The sequence below is a fragment of the Mus caroli genome, unplaced genomic scaffold, assembly GCF_978045245.1.
Source record: "Mus caroli unplaced genomic scaffold, Mus_caroli_1 scaffold_9, whole genome shotgun sequence".
Lineage (NCBI taxonomy): Eukaryota > Metazoa > Chordata > Mammalia > Rodentia > Muridae > Mus > Mus caroli.
This window is the reverse complement of record NW_028227264.1, coordinates 19,466,805-19,480,050: the sequence shown is the minus strand read 5'-3', so window position 1 is coordinate 19,480,050 and position 13,246 is coordinate 19,466,805. Positions and strand designations below refer to the sequence as shown.

At 43.7% G+C, this 13,246-nt stretch overlaps 1 pseudogene; it reads right to left on the bottom strand.

The window, feature by feature from the left end:
• Nucleotides 1-3,240: 3,240 nt before the first annotated feature.
• LOC110288987 (ribonucleoside-diphosphate reductase subunit M2 pseudogene) lies at nucleotides 3,241-4,414 on the bottom strand (annotated as a pseudogene).
• Between the last annotated feature and the right edge of the window lie 8,832 nt (nucleotides 4,415-13,246).

Genomic DNA, 13,246 nt, shown 5'->3' with positions numbered 1-13,246 from the left:
GGTCTTCCCTCAGACCCTGCTTGCGTATGGTGTGACTGGAGCTGCAGAGAGAATGGGGGATTCCACAGTACCACCCACACAAACACTCCCAGCAGGCAGAGGACACTGCTCAGAGAATTCTGAAGAAAATCCAGGCTGTGGATTTGGCTGGCTGTGAACTGTATGTATGTTTGCTCCAGCCATGCAGGTTCATAGACCATCTTTTCCTATTGGTCTCAGGGAATCTCTCTAGGGACCTGATGCTCTGCTCATCCCTTCCAGGGACCAAGGCCCATGTCACTCCAGGGTTTCTGGGGGTGGTGACTGTTTTGTAAGGCTCCCACACCCCACCATTCCTTCATCTCACTCACCAGCAGCTGGGCCTTTAGAGTCCCTTGGGAACAGAGTAAAGAAACAGAGAATAAAGTGGGTGCCTTCACCTTGATTTGCTGAGGCCTGCAACCAGAGAGTGAGAGAAATTTATACCAGGCCAGTCCCCATCCGGTGCCAGGCCCCATGCACAGCCTCACTTCTGGGCGGTCCTCACTTAGCATGAGCTCACCAAAGTAGGCGGCCCTGAATATTGTCTGTAGGAGTTTCCTCTAGCTTGAGACATGCCCTGTTTCCCTCAGGCCTTCAGACTCCTCTCCCTCACCTCCTCTTTTCTTCTCCATCTTAGACTCTTTCTTTGCCCCTCCAGGTCCCTTCTTCATCATCCCTTGGCACAGATTCACGGATTCTTTCCTGCCCCACTGCTTGCCACTCTCGCCCTCCCCTCATAGCCACGCTCCCTTCACAGACCCATTCCCTTCTAATCTCTCTCTCGATTGAAGATAATTACTCTCTTGTCAGGAAGGAAAATTGAGGTTTTCCCCTTAGCTCTGTGACACTAGAACCATAGACCTTCTAGAAAGTTCTGCAATCAAAAACTTTTTTGCAATTAAATTGTCTTCTGGGGCCTGAAGAGATACCCAGAGGTTGAGAGAACCTGCAACTCTTTTCAGGTACTCAGATCAGATTCCTAGCGCTCACACAACAGCTCCCACCCTCAGGTTTTCTTCTCTTTTGTTTGGTTTCTCTGTGTAGCCCTGGCTGTTCTGGGACTTGCTCTGTAGACCAGACTGGCCTAGAAATCAGAGATTTACTGCCTGTGCCTCTAGAGTGCTGGGGTTCAAAGTATGTGCCACAATGCCTGGGTAATAAAAACTGTCTGTAACTGTAGCTTCAGGGAATTAGATTCAGGCTTCTGGCTGTCATGGGCACTGCACAAACATGATGTAGTCATACACAGGAAAAACACTCATGTACATCAGTCAAAAATGAACGAACCTTTTTCTTTCTGTTGCAGAACAGGCTTCTGCTGGAGAAACGTACAAATCCTTGACAGAACATGTGTGGATCAGGCTTTTTTAGTGTGCTTTTGGCTGTGAACTGTATGTTTGTTAAGGTGTGTGTGTGTGTGTGTGTGTGTGTGTGTGTGTATGTGAGAGAGAGAGAGAGAGAGAGAGAGGTGAATGTCTGTCTGTCTGTCGGTAGTGGGGTGTTGGATGTGTAAATATATAGGACAGAGATTAACTCTGGGTGAAGATTCACTGGTGCCATCCATCTGTGGGTATTTCCAGGTAAAGAACTTGGGATGCTCAGTGCTTGCCTGTGTGGGATGAGCCACAACTAATGACAGCCTCTGTTGAGTCTGACAGACCCCCTATGTAGTCCCCACACACTGGCTTGGGGACTTCCTGCAGGGAACTCAGAGCAGCTGTCCCTCCTGCATGCTGAGGCTGATCTACCTGACTGAGGTGAGCATGTCTCTCCTATGGAAACACTCTGATGAAGCACAGTTAGTCACCTTCTCTGTCCTTTGAGCTTCTTGCTAGAGTGCTCCCAGCTGTGTTCAAGTAGTTGCTTATGTGCCATTTGGTCTGTGGGTCCAGCTGTTAGCTCACAAACATCCACAGCACGGTGGTGTACAGATCTACATATGAACAAATCACTCGTGAGCATACAGTAAAATACATAAATCTAAAACTTAGAAACTATGTTGGCTCTCTGAAGGCCATCATATTTCAGTATGAACATGTTTTCCCCCTCCCCCATGGAGAATACTAACAATTACATACAGTCAATTGATGACTTTGATTAGTATGACAATCAAACAATTATAACAATATTCCTTGTAATCAGTGAACTCAGTATATGTCTCCTGCAATGTCTTGTCTTTGTTGACAGTTTTGCAAACCCAGATCTTCTACAACTTTGGCTGAGTTTTTTTGTAAGTATTTAATTCTTTTTGATGTTACTGACAGTTAAACAGCTCTCTTAATTTTCTGATCATTGGTTATTAGTGTGTGGAAGTACAACTGATCTTTTTGTTTGCTGATTTTTTTTGTTAATTCAAGAGTTTATTAATTTTAAGTAACAATAATTTAAAAGGTACAATGGCTTTTCATATTACAAAAACATTTATACAATAATCAAGGAAACTGATCAGGGTTATATCAGTTCATGAGGAAGCTAGATCACAGTAGACTACCTCAGGGAACACTTGTTTTTTCTGTTTTGGTTTGTAAGAGAGTCCCACGTGTGTACCCACCACTGGGCTCAAACTCACTTGTGAATTCTGTACAGCCAGGGCTATACAGAGAAGCCCTGTCTCGAGGAAAAAAAAAAGTGAACTCTTATTTAGGCAAATGTCAGAATTCACTGTACCATCATGGCATTTGCAAACTTCAAGATAATACTGAGCAGTATATATTAAAAAAAAAAAGCATAGAGGTAAAACCTCATAAAATGTATAGTTAATCACCTGACAGTACTATGTGTGTGTGTGTGTGTGTGCAAAGTGCCAATTTTATTTACAAACTTGTTCAGTAGACTCTGCATGCCTACAGGAAGCAGTAAGTGAGGCTGACATCTTTAAACAGCCCTAAACAGCACCTGAATGTTTAAACCTGCTTGCTTGATGGTCACTGCTCATAAAACCTGGCCCAGTGCTGTTAGTTCTTTGATGAGGTCAAAGGTGACCACACTACTTGTAAAAGCCAAGGACAGGATCTTCCTAAAGATCCAAGTACCCATTGTTTGAAGTATACTTTCTTCTAGTGACCAGCCTGGCAAACAGGACTGAGATAGCTACACAGCTTTTAAGACACTAGTTTAGCAAATTTAATGACAGTTCATGGTGTAGCCAGTTGGTTGTTTTTGCTGATTTCTTTTAATGTCAAGGGGACAAAAATCAGCGAAGAGCACACGATCAATTACTTAGAAGTCAGCATCCAAGGTAAAAGAATTCTCTGTCGAATTCGACATGACTCCCATCCTCTGATACTCGCCTACTCGCTTCTCAAAGAAGTTTGTCTTTCCTTCTAGTGAGATATTTTCCATGCAGTCAAACGGATTTTCTACTCTGAAAATCTTGTTAAAACCCAGCTCCAGCATAAGCCTGTCGGCCACAAACTCAATATACTGCTTCATCAAAGTGCAATTCATTCCGATGAGCTTCACGGGCAAGGCCTCCGGGAGGAACTCCTGCTCTATCCTAACGTTGGTGATTATCTCTCTGACCCTCTGCTCCGCTGGCTTGTGTACCAGGTGCTTGAACATCAGGCAGGCAAAGTCACAGTGTAAACCCTCGTCTCTACTAATAAGCTCATTGGAAAATGTAAGGCCCGGCATCAGCCCCCCGTTTCTTGAGCCAGAATATCGATGCAAAAGAACCGGAAAAGAAGATTCCTTCTACAGCGGCAAAGGCCACAACGCGTTCTCCATACGTAGCCTCTTTGTCCCCAGTCCAGCGCAAGGCCCAGTCAGCCTTCTTCTTCACACAAGGCATCGTTTCAATGGCATTGAAGAGATATTCTCTTTCCTTGGGATCTTTAATGTAAGTGTCAATAAGGGGACTGTACATTTCAGAGTGTATGTTTTCCATGGCAATTTGGAAGCCATAGAAACAGCGGGCCTCTGTAACTTGAACTTCTTGGCTAAATCGCTCCACCAAGTTCTCATTGACTATGCCATCACTCGCTGCAAAGAAAGCCAGAACATGAGATATAAAATGTCTCTCATCGGGTTTCAGAGCCTCCCAGTGCTGAATATCCTTGGAAAGGTCCACCTCCTCGGCAGTCCAAAAGGAGGCCTCGGCTTTCTTGTACATCTGCCAGATATCATGGTACTCGATGGGAAAGACAGCGAAGCGGCGGGGGTTTTCTCTCAGTAACGGCTCATCCTCAACGCTGGGGTTAGCAGGCAGTTTACTTTCCAGCTCGGCTGAGTCCTGGAAGATTCTCCTCGCAGCCTTGCTGGCCAGGACGCAGGTGCTGCTGAGAGTCGGGTGTGTGTTCTCCTTGTCAGCCAGGGTGAGTCACTTCAGAGGCGACAACTGCAGCTGCTGCTGCTGGTCAGCGATGGTGGCGAGCAGGGTGCGGACGGAGAGCATGGCGAACCAGGGCAGCGGCGGGGACGAGGCGGCGAGGAGCAGACGAAAACAGCTGGAATCCGGTGCACCGATTTTTTTTTTTTATTCTACAACTTTATACTTGATTTATCAGTCCTAATTTCACTTTGTTGGGCTCTTCGGCGTTTTCTAACTTTACTGTCATGTCATATAGAAGGAGGAACTCCTTAACTTCTTCCTTTCCAGTCTGGGAGCATTTCATTTCTTTTTGTTGGGCAATTACTCTAGCAAGGACTCTAGTGCCATATCCAGTTTAAGTTGTGAGCGTGGGCACCTTCCTGGGCTCAGCCTCTCTTAGTTAATTATGCTGTTCACTGTGTTACATTATAAGTCTTGTGAGTATGTGTGTGTGTGGACAGGCTTTCCATACTTAGTATACTGACAGACTTCATTAGAAAGTGTGTAGACTTTTGACCTCCTTTTCTGCATTCCTTGAGGGATCGTGAAACTGCGCCCTTCATTCTCTTCAAGTGGTGCATCACATTTACTGACTTGGGTACCACTGATCCTTCCTTGCTCATGGATGTCTTAATGAGGGCAGGGGGCTCCAAGAATAAAGGATCCAGGGTCTGCACTGAGTTGTTTCTCCTTCTCTGGTTTTCTTTTCTATTGTATCTATGCTTTCTACTTTCGTAGATTCTTCTCTTCTCTTTTCATTTTTATCTTCTCTTTTCGAGAGGCTACTTAGCTGTGGCTATCTTTTTAGAGTGTACATTAACGTGGTTGACTAGAAACCTTACTTATTTGAATGTAATCATTTATTGTTTTACATTTCATTTTAACCATCCTTTCACCTGTATATGGCAGACTCACTTCCAGGGTTGGGTCTTTTGTACCCATTTCTGTTTTTCTTTGATTTTGAACTTCTCTCAACCATGGAGGAGGGAGTGTGAGGCCTCCAGCAGCAATGGCACAGTTGCATATTCAAGTTAACCTTTGCATTATGCATTCTGAAACTTTATGACTTCTACTTACAGGTAGGGTGACACTGGGACTCTTCTGTTTTCGGTAAAGAGTGAACTAGTAGAGCCTGCTCTCTGAGGAAGAGCTCACCATTCTTTGAGGTTCAGGTCACCCGGATCCCTGACATGTGCCCTCACTGGCTTCACGGGTCCAACAAAAGCAGGACTCTGTGGCTGAAGAGACTCTTAATCATTGTCCAAAAGGATGGACGTTTTCTTGTATCTATTCATATGCCTAGCAGAAGTGTAATGCCTCCTGGAATATGTGTTTTCCTGACTGGTCCCAAGTAGTAGACCAGGCTAGCCATAATCTCTTGGAGACAGGCATGTATCTGCCGAAGGGTAGGATAAAGTGTGCTCCACATACAGTAGTATTGATTTTCAGGATTGTCTTCCACTACATTATTTTAAAACCTGTTTCTCTTGTTAGTCCCCATAATAGTAATGGCTCCATATTTGGCAACTGAAGCCCTCCCAAGTCCTTTCCAAGCAAGGCAACTTGTTTACAAAGTAATCACAAGAAGTGACTTTTGGGTTAAGGCTGGAATAGGAGACTGTCCTCCTTATAAACTAGTTTTATGTGCAGCATCCCTAAGTTTGTAGTCATACATTAGCCTCTGCAGTCTAGAGCAAGGGTTCTCAACCTGTAGGTCATGACCTCTTTGAAGTGCTTTGCATATTAGGTATTAAATTCTATCTCCTAACAGTAGAAAATTACAGTTATGAAGTAGCAATGGAATAATTTTATGCTTAAGGGTCACCACAACATGAGGAACAGCATTAAGAAGGCTGAAAAACACTGCCCTAGAGCAGAATGTGCTGTGTAGTGTTGTTCGTAGCCTCAAGAAGCAGGACTTGATTTGGACTCTCAGATTTGAATGTCTGAAGCTCTCAGGTTACTCTGGAAACCACACATGACTTCTGAGTGATATAAGAGATGATTGAAATTGATACTTGATAAACACAGCCCTGCCCTACTTTCTACCCTTTTCTTTGGTTGCAGACAGAAGTGTTAAGCTCTGAAGTGGTTTTTGCTGAGGAACGCCTTTCTCAAGGAAACAGAGGAGACATCTTAAAGCATTACCAAAACTCTTTGCTTCCACTTCGAGCCTTAAAGTAAGATCTCAGTGTGTTACAGACAAGGAAGGGCCTGGAAATCAGCTAGCCTGGCTCTTCTGCAGGGTTGCCTCTGTAGCCTTGCTTTAAGCATCTCTGTGGGACAAAGCCATCATGGAAATGTCATTTGCTGCATTTATCTGCTTACCTTTGACTGCAGCACTCTCTTCAGAGGATGAGGGAGGATCCTCATACTCAGGAAGCGAGTAACTTCCTGGGTCTAAGAAAGGGGAACTTAGAAGTTTCAAATGACCCTCCAACACTATGTAGACTGAGGAGCCTCTGATCAACTCAGCTTCTGAAACAATTCCAAACCTGTCCCTGCGGTTTCGGCTGTGCTGTTTCCGGAGTCAAGTATTGAGGTGGGCTCTGCCGTGACAGGGATGTTGGAAAGTCGCCCCAAATCCTGTGAGTAACCTCTCACCCAACTCCTGTTAGCAACCCTAAAGAAAACTCAGTGGATCCCCAAGTTGGACGTTTGTGCAGTTGGTACTTTCAAAAGTTCTATTTCTGATGTGTTTGTGGTGTGTGTGTGTGTGTGCGTGTGTGTGTGTGTATGCACATGCATGCATATTCCCTGGTCAAAACTCCGAGTCAACTCCATTTTACATAAGACTAAATTGGTTTGTGTGACCACACATCTTAGTTTTTCTCTTATCAGACTGAGTGGAAGAGTATCAGAGTCTTTGTGTGCACAGCTCTTGATTTCCAGTGCGTGGATACTGCCTTTTTCAAAGATGCTCTGTAAATGTAGGGGGAAATGGGCATTAGAAAACCAACCAGGGAACTGGCTAGCAATCTGTCTGCAGAGGAGGTGCCTGCTTTGAAGAATGGCACCGAGAGGCTCAATACTTGAAAACCAAACCATCAGGACATGTTAGAGGATGAGGAAGTGTGTTCTTATTGGAATAGGTGTGGCCTAGTTAAGGAAGTGCATTGCTGAGGGTGGGCTTGGAAATTTCAAGAGCCAAATCAGGTCAGTATCTCTTTCTTTCTGTGCTTGTGGATTCTGATGTAGAGCTCTCAGCTATGTCTCCAGCACCATGTCTGCGGCATGCTTCCATACTCCAGGCTGTATTTAAAATGGATGAAACCTCTTAACTGTATGGTAGGCCCAATTAAATCCTTCCCTTTAGAAGTGTGCCATGGTTATCTAGTGTTTACACAGCAATAGGACACTTCCTAACCTGTTGTTCTTGGGGGATAACTCCCCCTTTTGTGTCTCAGGGTGCTCAGCTGGAACTTTTCCAACCCTGCCCTTTTCTTACACTTAGCTCTGAATCAGGTCTATAGGAATATGGTTTCAGCAGAAAATCTCGATTAAGAAGAGGCCCCGTAGTCTCTAGTGAGAACCATGAATATAATCAACCTGAAGGCAGAGTCCAAGGTTGTCCTGTGCCTGGCTCCCCACCAGCACCTGAGTTTCTTCTCCAGCTTGACCCCTGCAGTACAGATAGCTTGTTTCTAGGTTCTGGTTAGCTCTACTCACTGATGCTGATATTCTAGGTGGTCATCCCAGAGCACCGGTGTCTCCAAAATGCTGGGCTCTTTGCTCCAGCCACATGTTCACTAGTAACCTGTCCAGGGCTCTCTTCATGGACTCCAACACTGCCACACAGTGCCATGCCTCAGCTGCTCTCCATGACCCCTTCACATGTTCAAAACCAGCACCACCAGGCTGGCTCTTACACTGACTAGTTCAGGTACCAACACAAGGACCAACCTGGCCATGTCTAGAACAAAGCTTCTGTGGACTGACTCTCAGAAAACACTTTCCAGATGGTCTCACATCAGCGATGCTGCTCTCTCCTGATGACTGCTAATTTCTCAGCTCCAGCTGAACAGCATCTAGTATCCCAGCAAAGTAAATGTTTCACTAAAGCAGTTCTAGAATCTTGTTAATAACAGCAGACTCTTCAGCCTGAGCTCCCCAGAACCACTTGATTCTTTATTCAGATGGCTTAGTAGCTTCTGCTTCCCTAAACAGTACAAGCCAGACTTCCATTGTCTGCCCTGCTCTCAATATTCCTATCAACTAAGGTCCTGAAGAATGAACCAGTTACCTCTCAACAGTCAATGGCTTTTGTAGCCCAGAGGCCCAAAGTCCTTCTACAAACCTCCCCAAAAGACTTGTCCAGCTCTGCTTCAGCAATACCCCATGCTATCTTGGTACCAATTTGTCTTAGTTAGGGCTAACGTTGCTGTGATGAAACATCATGACTAAAGAGACTTGGGAAGGAAAGGGTTTATTTGGCTTAAACTTTCAAATCACTGTCTGTCTTTGAAAGAACTCAGGACAGGATTCAAAGAGGGCGGGGACCTGGAGGCAGGGGCTGATCCAGAGGCCATGAGTGGGTGCTGCTTTCTCCTCATGGCTTGCTTAGCCTGCTTTCTTATAGAAAAGAGCCACCATAATGAACTCTGCCTGCCCCCCATTGATCACTCATTAATAAACTGTCCTACAGGTTGCCTCCAACCTGATCTTATGGAAGCATTTTAAAACTGAGGTCCCCCATACACACATACAACATTAGCTTATGTCACGTTGACATAAAACTACCAACACAAACCTTATATTTACCAATATATTTAGATATTGCTAAGTTATGGGGAATGTTTGTTAGAACAATCTGTGAGCCCCTCTCACCAAGCCTTCGTGGTCCATTACTAGTAACGATATCTTAACTGGCCATTAAACTTCATTACAGTCATTTTTAAATGTGCTTATTCTGAAATATTCAACTTCATTGTGATGTGTACTGTAGGAATTTCCCTGTGTTTAATAATATTCAGGCTATACTATTCTTTTCAGAAATTTATTAGAAGACTAGAAGAAGGCAATTAGGAACACTTGTTGTTCTTGGAGAAGACCTGGGTTCAGTTTCCTGTACTCCCAACCCTTCCAGGCAATCCATGCTGACTTCTGGTCTCTGCAAACATGAGATACACATGCCATATACACACATAACCAGAATTAAAACACTCATACACATTGAAAGTAAAAAATTAGTCAGTCTTTTAACAATGCATTAGCACAGTGATTATACATCATAGTTGTTTTCACTCTGATGTTTTCATATATGTGAACATGAGATATTTTGATCACATAAGCCCTTCAATCATCTCTCACACCCGCTGCCCACACCCTCTGCCTCTTTCCTCTTCCCAGTGACTCGCCCTCTACTCTCATGGTTGCTTTTAAAATTTCTGTGACCCAATGGCTTCAATTGGGGTTATTTACAGAATCATGGGTGAAGAGTTATTTGAAAAAAAGAAAAGAAAACAAAACAAACCAACCAAACAAAAAATATTGGGCTCCTTACCAGTGACAACTGCAGTGACACAATGTCTCACCATGTTCTGGACCACTAACTAATTAATTAATGCAGATAGATTCTCATGGATTAAAGAGCCCCAAAAGCCCCACTGGATCTGTAAAGAGATGATTGACAGGTCTGCTTTTGTGCAAGGATCATGCAAGATCTCAGGACTGCTGAGAGTTCAACAGAGCACCAGAGAGGTCAAGGTTTCTCCATGCATTTCATATCATCCTGATCTTACATCTTTATTCCCTATTTATCACAGAAGGACTTATAGTCACCTTTACCAAGTGTTGATGTATAAAAGCTATCAAGAAGCAGAATATGGGATTGGTGCAGATTTAAAGCCAGCCTGGGTTACAGAATGTGATCCTCCCACTCAGTAAGTCATAGCAATTGAAAAGAATTTAAAAGGCAGCATGTGTAGCAGTGTGTGTGTGTGTGTGTGTGTGTGTGTGTGTGTGTGTCCTGCTGGATGATGGGAAGGGAAGCTAAGAGCTGAGTCAGCAGGGAAAGCAGGAGAGGTTGTGGATCTGCAGGTTGGGGAGGGTTAGGCACATGTAGAGTAGACTAGGAAGCAAGCCCACTATAACACCCTGCTTTCCTCTAGGTCCTGCATATTCTACAGGAGTGGTTTTTTCCTCTGTGTTTTCTCTCTGTAGCCAGGGAGGGGAAAGGGTAGGGTGCTGGCTGTTGCCCAGAAGCATGCTAGAAACAGACCTGTGGCGTGGGGGAAAGGGCTCTAATTGGGGCCACTATGGCCAAGCAGGAATCAGGCTCTACCTTGCTGGTCCTTCCGTCCAGGCTCCAGAGTCGGATCACCTCTACTCACCATCAGGCATCCACACAAGCAGCGCAGTAAAACAACGGAGTGGAGCAGCAGAGCCTGGGTGCAATGATTGCACTTGGAGCTTCCTGCCTTGGTCATGAATCTCTTCCTCAGCCTGCACTGTTACCTGAGCTGACTTGAGCTGCCAAAGAAAATCAAGGCTCAAATAGCTCTGACTCAAATAGCTCTGACTCAAAGAAAAACTTGCTACTCCTTCAGAGTTTCTGGCTTGTCCCACAACAGACTCCGCCTCCACACTCCCCACTTCGGCCTAGACACTCCTCAATTCTGCCCCAACCAATGTCTCTTGCCTTTCAGTTTGTTTTTTAACTCTAGCCAAGGCCACTGCAGTCCATGTGCAGTCCATGTGTCTCCATTCAGTGAGACCTTTTGTCTTTTCTTCCCACACTGCCAGGGTCAATTCTCTTCACTCACCCTCAGCGCTAAGGCAGCACAAACAAATAAGGAATCCTGAGAGGCAGGGAAGAGTATGCCTGCTCTGCAAGCCCTGTGCTTCACCTACCTGCAGAGCAGAGGAGAGAAGGCAGCATGTGGGGATTCCTCCTACTTTCGTCCTCCACATCCTGTCTTCCAGCTTCAGGAGAAAAGCAGCTTAAAGGCAGTGAAATGATACACCTAGTGTTTGTTGCCTCTGTGTTTCCTGAGAGGTACCCTTGCCTCTCCAGGTGCATGCAACTCTAGAGAAAGTAGAGTTTCGGTTGTTTTTTTGCATATTCCCACACTCCTGAGCGAAAACACCACACACCATGTAAACACAATCATCTCCTGTGTCCTCTGAATTTGCTGCTAGAGTTGTTCTGATTGTTTCTGAGTAATTGCTTGAGTGCCATTCAGTCTTCCAGTCTAACTGTTATTTGTGACTATGATATAGTAGATTTTCCTTCCCCCTTCGGATACAACTTTGTGCTATGTAATATATGTTCAGACGATAAAGTCTTCCAAAGAGGGTTAATTTAAATAGATTATCTGAAAACAGGAAACCGCCTGAGTTTTGTTCTGCTTTCTATTCATAAGACATTAACAAATGTCACAAAACTGTTATTATAAGTTGAACCTTATACAACCTTCACCTAACATAAATCTCATACATATGTTGTCACCAGATGATTTAAATTACATGTTAAATGCAGGTGCCTGCCAAGACCAGACAGTCCTCTGCACTTGGAGTTCCTACCTGTGGAGTTGTGAGCCACCTGTGTGTGCTGGCAACTAATGGAATCCTTGTCCTCTGAGAGAGCAGTCAGTGTCCTTAAATGCTGAGTCACCTCTCCAGCCACTAAGTTGCCAGGTGAAATGAATTCACTAACTAAATTAAGAAATTATTCATCAGGATGGCTATTCTAACGGTGTAGAGAAGAACTAAGTTTATGTCCTAAATCTTTGGAGTTTTCTATTAGAGTGTTTGCAGACTTGTACGTGATTAATTTTGCTGTGTGATTTTTTTTTAATTTCAAGTTTGTTGTTAATTTTGTTTTGTTATCCTTTTGTTAAACTTCAAATTATCACTTTTTCCACACATCTCTCAAATCCAGTACTATATAATATTAATTATATACTTTCCTTACTAATACACACACACACTTGATAATATTTTCCAGCTCCCTTCATAGTTGTATACTCTTAAAATACATTGAAGTGCTCCCTAGAGTATCAGAATGTTAGTGTTTCTTTATATGGAAATAGGGCCCTGGAATTATGATTATGATATATGAAGGTATAATCAAAAACCAGGGTGAGAGACAAATCTGTCACGGCACAAGTCCTTTTAAGAGAGAGAAAAACAGCACACACATATCTTAAAACAAGCAAGACATGAATCTGAGAAAGGTAGCTATAAACTGAGACATGTCAAGGATTATTTGCTACCACTACAGCAGAGGCAGAGGCAAGCAAGTATTTCTCCAATGCCTTATAAGAGCATCTTTCCTCATCTCTGTTGATTAATTTTGATTGGAAGTTTATTTTGTTAGAATGACTTCACCAGCTTGCTTCTTCGACCCATTTGCTGAGGATATCTTTGTCCAACACTTTATTCTGAAGTAAGGTCTAGCTTTAACATTGAGGTATACAGCCGTAGAATATTTTCACATCCATTCTGTTAGCCTGTGTCTTTTTATTGGGGAATTTAGTCCATTGATATTTAGAGATAGTAATGACCAATGATTGCTAATTCCTGCTATTTTGTTGTCAGTGGTGGTAGTGTGTGTATGTGTGTGTGTGTGTGTGTGTGTGTTTCCTATCTGTTGGTTTCCTAGAGTGAGATTATTTATATCCTATATATTCAGGGGTGTACTTAGGGTGTACTCCTGGTCATGGAGGGTTTATTTGTAATATCTTCTGTACCTCTTGTGTCTGGATAAATATTGTTTAAAGTTGACTTAGTCATGGGATAGTTTGTATTCTTCATCTATGGTGACTGAAACTTTTGGTGGGTATAGTATGTGCTTGTATCTATGGCCTCTTAGAGTTTGCATCACTAAAATGACACACCTAGTGTTTGTGGTATCTGAGTCACCCCAGGGTCCTCTCACCACACACTAGCTTGGAAACTACCTACTAGGAAATC